This window comes from Bubalus kerabau, chromosome 6 (assembly GCF_029407905.1).
Source record: "Bubalus kerabau isolate K-KA32 ecotype Philippines breed swamp buffalo chromosome 6, PCC_UOA_SB_1v2, whole genome shotgun sequence".
Taxonomy (NCBI): Eukaryota; Metazoa; Chordata; class Mammalia; order Artiodactyla; family Bovidae; genus Bubalus; species Bubalus kerabau.
In genome coordinates this window covers 86,363,686-86,371,897 of record NC_073629.1, presented here as the reverse complement: position 1 = coordinate 86,371,897, position 8,212 = coordinate 86,363,686, and positions in this window count along the sequence as shown.

Here is an 8,212-nt window from a genome sequence, read left to right as displayed (position 1 = left end):
GAGCTCTTATATGCAAAGCACTGAATTCACCTGTTTACATGGATTTCTTCAATGATAAAATTATGCAGATACAGTTCTTTGTTCCATCTAGCAGTTAAGGAAAAGGAAACATCTTTTCAAACAATATTTGAGGAAATTTGTTGCTAGTAGAACTTCCTCATTAGAAATGTTAAAATAAGTTCTTCAGAAAAAAAGGAAAGATATGTAGGTCAGACACTCAGATCTAAATAAAGTAAGAATGTTAGAGAAAAAAATTAAGGTGCATTAAATCTCTTACTTTCTTAATTGATCTGATGCATAAGATTTTGTTCAAAATAAAAATATTAACATTGTATTCAGTGAGTCTAGCTTAGAGATAGTGGTATGTATGATGTAGTTGGAAAGGACAGAAGGAAGGAATTAGGAAAATTCTATTATAAGGTACTTGCACTAACAATCAAGCAGTGTAATGAAGTTCAAAGTGGATTCGAATCAGTTGGAAATGTATACTGTGAACTGTAGGGCTACCACTGATATTTTAAAAAAGAAATATGACTCACATGCTAAGACAGAAAAGAAAATGGAATTATACAAAATGCTCAGTTAAAACCAAACAAGACAGAAGAAAAAGTGAAAGACAAAAAACCCCAAAGCAATGAATACAAAATAGTAATGACTACCGTAGTTAACAGTCTGTATTGATAACCACATTCAATGTTAATATTCTAAACACACTAATTAAAAGACTGTTACCCAGAGACCATTTAAAAAAACCCAAGACTTGTTTCAGATGATTGTTTTCAATGTTCAGAAACACAACTGATTTTTGTAGGTTGATTTTTATCCTGCAACTTTGCTGAATTCATTATGTCAGTGTGTGTGTAATCTTTAGGATTTTTTACATATTAAGATAATGTCATTTGCACACAGAGATAGTTTTAGATCAGCATCAAAAAGAACAGGATACTTAGGAATAAACATAACCAAGGAGGCAAAGGACTTATTCATTGAAAACTATAAAATATTGCTGAGGAAAATGAAAGAAGGCACAGATAAATGGAAATATATCTCATGTTTATGAAAAGGAAGGATTAAGTTTATTAACTTGTTCATGTTAGTCAAAACAATTCCTATCAAAATCCTAAAGGCATGCTTTATACAGAAATAGAAAATATAATCCTAAAATCCATGTGAAACCTCAAAATCGTAAATAGCCAAACAGCCTTGGAGACCTTACACTTTCATCTAAGAGTTGTCTATTCTAGATAATTGAGAGAAGGACCATCATATAATCATGTCCTTGTGTGGCTAGCTTATTTCACTTAGCGTAAAGTCCTCACGGCTTATCTATTTCTAGAATTTGATAGCATTCCCTCCTTCTTTACTGCTGAGGAATGCTTCACTGTATGTACAGTCCACATTTTCATTATCTCTTCATCCATTAATGGACATTTAACTTGCTTCCACCTCTTTGCTATTATGTATAATGCTGCATGAAATGAAAATCTCTCTTCAAGATTTTGATTTCTATTCTGATAAATGCCATGTAATGGGATCAGCGGATCAAATGGAAGAACCTCCAAACTCTTTCCTGTGGTGACTGCATCATTTCATATTCTCACCAACAGTGCCCAATGGCCCAGTTTCCCCTACACCAGTAGTTTCCAGGAACTGGCAGGAGTGCGTGAAATCCGCTTGAGTCATGTCTGACTCTCTGAGACTCTATGGACTGTGTCCCGCCAGGCTTCTCTGTCCATGGGGTTTTCCAGGCAAGAATACTGGGGTGGGTTGCCATGCCTTCCTCCAGGGGATCTTCCTGACCCAAGGACTGAACCAACATATCTTATATCTCCTGCATTGGCAGGTGGGTTCTTTACCACCAGTGCCGCCTGGAAGCCCCTGGGGAAGTAGGAAATGAAAAATTTCTGTTCCATCAGTAGAGAGTTCCAGCCATGTGAGATGGAAAGATTCTAGATTCTTTCAAGATTCTAGAAGTCTTGTGCACGGTACTGTCTTTAGAGTTAACAGTACTGTACTGTATACATAAATTTCATAAAGCAAGTAGCTGTTGTTCAGTTGCTAAGGCATGTCTCTTTTGGGACCCTATGAATTGTAGCCCAACAGGTTCCATTGCCCATAGAATTTCCCAGGTAAGAATACTGGAGTGGGTTGTCATTTCCTCCTCCAGGGTATCTTCCCTACCCAGGGATCAAACCCATGTCTCCCATTTGGCAGGCAGATTCTTTACCACTGAGCCACCAGAGAAGCTCTAAAACAAGAGTGTGCATGCTAAGTCGCTTCAGTTGTGTCCAGCTCTTTGTGATCCTATGGATTGTAGTCCACCAGGCTTCTCTGTCCATGGGATTCTCCATGGACAAAAGCAAGAATACTGGAGTGGGTAGCGGTGCCCTCTTCCAGGTGATCTTCCCAACCCAGGGATTGAACTGGTGTCTCCTGCACTGGCAGGTGGGTTCTTTACCACTAGTCCCATCTGGGAAGCTCCTAAAGCAAGTAGATCTTCTATTAATTGGCTTTGATCATACATACACACACACACAAAGACCTAACTATATGCTGTCTAGAACAGACCTGCTTTAATTATGGAGAGATAGATAGATTGAAATAAAGGGTTAAAGGAAGATATACCATGCTAACACCAATCAAAGAAAACTGAAGTAACTGTATTAATTGCTGATATCAGGGCAAGGAGAAGTATCATAAACTAAAAGGGCATCACATAATGAAACAAGGTCAGCTTTCCAAGAAGACATAGCAATTGTATGTGTGTGCACCTAACAAGGGAGCTTCAAAATGCATGTAGGCAAACTGATGGAACTCCAAATAAAAATAGATGTATTTCCTATTATAGTTAGAGACTTGAATACCCCTCTACCATCAATGGACAGAACCAAGCAGCAGAAAACCAGTAGAAGCAAAGTCGAACTCTATGGCATTATCAATTACCTTGATCCAATTAACCTTTACAGAATTCATCCAACAAGAGCAGCATGCATATTCTTCTGAAGTGCATGTAGAACATTAACCAAACAGGCCACATTCTAATATAAAACACACATTATCAAATATCAATATAGAAATCACACAAATTATGCTTTCATAACAAAACTGAGTTAACTAGAAATCAACTAAAGAATAGCAGGTGGAAACTTCAAACCACTTGAATATTGAACAACATACTGATATATATATATAAACATGGCTCCAAGAAGAAATCTCCAAAAAATAAAAAAATATCTTTGAACAAATGAAAATATAGCTTATCAAAATGTATGGATGAAGTGAAGTCAGTGTTTTGAGGAAAATTTAAAGCATTGAATTCATATATCAGAAAAGAAGAAAGGTCTGGAATAAACAATCTAAATGTCAAACTCATGATTGTATAAAAAAAAGAAAATTAAATCTAAAGAAAGCACAAGAAAATAAATAACAAAAACAAGAGCAGCAACGAATGAAATAGAAAATAACAACAAAATGGAGAAATTGAAGAAAATCAAAATTAAAAAAATTTTTTTTTAAATTGGCAAACATCTCACCAAGTAGCTGAGAAAAAGAAAGAGAGGGTATAAATTATTATCATAACTGAACAAGTGCCATAACTACTCATCTTATGGACATTATAAGAAAGGAATATTATGAATAACTATAAGCCCCAAAATTTGATAGTGTAGATGAAATAGGTCAATTCATTGAAAAACAAGAAAGTTGGAGGGTGGGGTGGATTTAGAACAGAGTAGTCTCATCTTGCTAAGAAGAGAAAATATAGATTGGAATCTGGGATGATTGACATGGACTAATGTCCCAGACACTCATTCTTAGTGGCCTCCAGCATCTGTCATGGTATCTTAGCAACAAGCAGGCTTGAGTCAGATCACAGGGCGAAGAGCCTGACATGCAGGTAGACTGTGGAGTCCCCAGTTCTAACAAAGAAACATCCAGGTAGCTGCCCTTGTTTCTTAGTCATCTGCCAGCCTCCACCTCCTGTCAGGCCTCTATAAATATATAGGGGCCTGGGAGGTGGCCCCGTCTGATAGACCCCCCTCTCTGGTGCACAACCTCCAGCCATCTGGACCAGAACACATTTCTATACAACTCAGGGTATCCAGAGTGCCGTGTTCCTCGTCTGCTTATAAGAGTCCAATCTCCAATCTGACTCTAATTTTCACAGTAGCTTATGCATGTTAGGGTCTCTAAGGCAGGACAAGTGTGAAGGGAATATTCAAGTCTGGGGTGCTTTTTAGTAAAATCTGCATCTCACCCACAATGTCACAGAACATGTCATATGCTGGCCACACTATGTGTCAGACACAGATACAGGGGAAGAGGAAAAGGGGACCTGGAGCTTCCACAACAGATGAGGAATAAAGGAGTTACAAAAGGACAGAAAACAAAATCTTTGTGTAATGCTTTTACAGAAGAGAATTCATATTTTAGAGACTCTAAAATATGAACTTGAGGAAAAAAGGAGACATTTTGCATGGTCAGAAAATTCAGCTACTCCCAGTCTTGTGTCCCCAAGCTTCTGGTTAACTGTGGTCACATGCTACTCGAGCCTGGGTCCCGCTGCATCTATTAGGCAGGATGAGTATTCAGGGGTTTTCCACTGATTCCATTGGAGAAGGTAAATGCTTCTCCTTCTGGAATCATGGAAAATGCACAGCAGAGCAGGAATGGACCTCAGATATGACTCCAACACAGTCCTTCATTAAACAGATGAGACTGAGCACATAATGGATAGAAACTTGGCCAGTTTCTCAGTTTCCTATATGGATGATCCAATTGGGGAAAAAAGAAGTGGAAGACAAAGTCTCAGATATTCAGGAAGTTCAAGGCCTGGTTATATTGGTTTTATTCTAGAAATATCACTGTGGTGCTTTGCAGACATGCAACTTTCTAGGAAGTTACACAGAAAGTGCATTCTGGTTGAGGGTGGCTGGGGATTCAGACCAAATTCTATGACCAAATTCAGATTCTATGACAAGTTCTGTGACATTCTGGATGAGACACAGCTTTTACTGAAAAGCATCCCAAGCTGGGGTTCCAGGCCACGCTTATCTAGTCTACACCAAACTCTCCCTCTGTTTCCTGTTTAGGAAACAAAATCATTTCACCGAGACTTACTCTTGGCTCCAACAGGCTCAGGTTAGCTCCAATCAGATTCTCTTTCTCTCCCCCTCACTTAGTCTATTTCCCTTTCTAATGGTATTTATTGGATTAGATTTACTGAATCCTAAGCAGTCAAGGCTATGGTTTTTCCAGTGGTCATGTATGGATGTCAGAGTTGGACTGTGAAGAAAGCTGAGTGGGGAAGAATTGATGCTTTTGAACTGTGGTGTTGGAGAAGACTCTTGAGAGTCCCTTGGACTGCAAGGAGATCCAACCAGTCCATTCTGAAGGAGATCAGCCCTGGGATTTCTTTGGAAGGAATGATGCTAAAGCTGAAACTCCAGTACTTTGGCCACCTCATGTGAAGAGTTGACTGATTGGAAAAGACTCTGATGCTGGGAGGGATTGGGGGCAGGAGGAGAAGGGGACGACAGAGGATGAGATGGCTGGATGGCATCACTGACTCGATGGACGTGGGTCTGAGTGAACTCCGGGAGCTGGTGATGGACAGGGAGGCCTGGCGTGCTGCGATTCATGGGGTCGCAAAGAGTCAGACATGACTGAGTGACTGACCTGAACTGAAGCAGTAGGAACAAATATCCCCATGTTCTTATGGTCCTTTTTATTCTGAGCTATTTAAATTCCTTAATTCTAACAGCCTTAGGAAGGTTTAGGGCAGTTTACCAGGTTTCATTTTATGTCTGAATGGGGGTCGGTATCCAAACCCCAAGGATGCTCAGTGGGACCTGGCCTTTTGGTTGATGCCATTTTCTCCCCTCAGTGACCACACACAGGAGGGCTGAGCAGGATTCCCACATTTCTGTTCCCTGATATAAAATACTCTGCTGTTGTTGTTGTTAATCAGTCATTAAGTCATGTCTGACTCTTTGTGACCCCATGGACTGCAGCAAACCAGGCCTCCTCCCTTTTCTTCACTATCTCCTGGAGTTTGCTCAGACTCATGTCCACTGAGTCCGTGATGCCATCCAATCATCCCATCTTCTGTTGCCCTCATCTTTTTCTGCCCTCAATCTTTCCCAGCATCAGGGTCTTTTCCAAAAAGTTGGCTCTTCACATAGGTGGCCAAAGTATTGGTGCTTCAGCTTCAGCATAAGACAATCTACCAGTGTTTATCAGTTCTTTTAGGCTGGAAACGTTTGTCAATCACAGCTGACAATCAGTTTGCAAGAAAAGATCACAACCACCACATTGTTAACAGCAATAATGGAGTCGAGAATAAATGCATGAGAGAGGATTAAAGGTAAGGAGGCACCTTGCTGCTACTGCTAAGTCACTTCAGTCGTGTCCGACTCTGTGAGACCCCATAGACGGCAGCCCACAAGGCTCCCCTGTCCCTGGGATTCTCCAGGCAAGAACACTGGAGTGGGTTGCCATTTCCTTCTCCAATGCATGAAAGTGAAAAGTGAAAGTCAAGTCGCTCAGTCATATCTGACTCTTAGCGACCCCATGGACTGCAGCCTACCAGGCTTCTCCAACCATAGAATTTTCTAGGCAAAAGTACTGGTGTGGGGTGCCACTGCCTTCTCCCAAGGAGGCATCTTACAGACAGGAAATATTTCCATAATTGTTTCCGCCTAATCTGATTTCCATGTTTGGTTATATGTAGTGACATTCTTCTTAGCTCTAGTGTCCAAGGCCAAGGTAGTGTTTCTTAGGTAAACAGGATAAACTGCTTGTCTATAGAACTCTGCCTGTCAATCAGGAATCTCCCTGCCCACTGACTTCCCAGGGGCCAGTCTGGCAGAAGCAGGACAAACTTGCCCAATGTTACCAAGTGTGAGGGCCTTTCTGAGTGACCTCCATGGCTGCCCCAGGCCAAACTTCTAAGTCTTATCCACCATTTGGCACTGCTCTCACCTAGGCCATCTCAACAGGCCAGAAGCAAGTTCCCATCTAAGGAAGGAAACAGAAGGAGGCAGACCAGAGTTACGACTTTTATGATACACTTTATGGTTTCCAAGCCACTTGAAGCCCATTATTTCCTCTGGTTTTTGCAGCAACTCATTATTTAGAGAAGGATCATTTTCCACTTTATATTTCCTAGATGAAAATGAAATCACTCACGACATAATTGATTTGCTCAAGGTTCCACTGGAGATGGTAAAGCTAGGGTTTGGATCCAGTTTCCTCTGAGTCCAGTTCCTATGACCTGTCCTAGAGGCACTGAATGCTGCTCCCTCACTTCTGAGCAGGTGCCCTGCCATGAGGTGGTGGGCAGGAACATATGCTCATTCTTCCTGCTTTCCTTCCCCTCCTGCTCCTCGACAATCAGGCTTGAGGAACAGCACAGAGCCAGTGGCTGACTGAGGGGATGGTGAGGCTCACTCTGAACTGCAGGCTCAGCTTCTCATCACCTGGAGGCCTAAAGGTAAATTTTTGCAGAAGTGAGGTAAAGAAAATAAACAACTCAGTCCTGGCCAACTGTTCTCCAGGGCACATCCGCATTCCTAAAACACAAAAATATGAGACAAGTTACCTGCTTAAGTGGTGTCTGTGTGCAGCAAGGAGTGAAATCCTCTATGAAGTTCTGCAAAATCTGAGCAAAGGGAGGGGCTTTATGTACTCGACTTATTTAATCACAGCCACCTGGGTAAACTGAAGCCCAAGGAGCTAAGTCCACAAGTGCACACTCAGTACCTTCAGGGGTCAGGCAGGTGAGGCACAGGGTGAAGATGCAAGCTGTGGATAGAACAAGTGAGGTGCTGGGTTGACCTACAAATGACATCTAGCCTAAAGTCTTTCAAAAATCCATTAGCAAACAATGACTATAAAAACACACAAAAGGCAAAATTCTGTTTTAATTTTTTTTAATCTTCAAAAGAAAACTGTTGAGATGTATAAGAAAGTGAACATCAGATCAAGTCTTCCCAAGTGTGAGGCACCTTCTCTCTACACTACGTTTCCCTCCATTGTGACCTGGAATCTCCCTGCCAGGGCTCCCCATGCAGGGCTGATCCCATCCCATCCCACCTCTGCGTGATGTACTCTGCATATAATTTAAATAAGCAGGGTGACAATATACACCCTTGACATACTCCTTTTCCTATTTGGGACCAGTCTGTTATTCCATGTCTGGTTCTAACTGTTG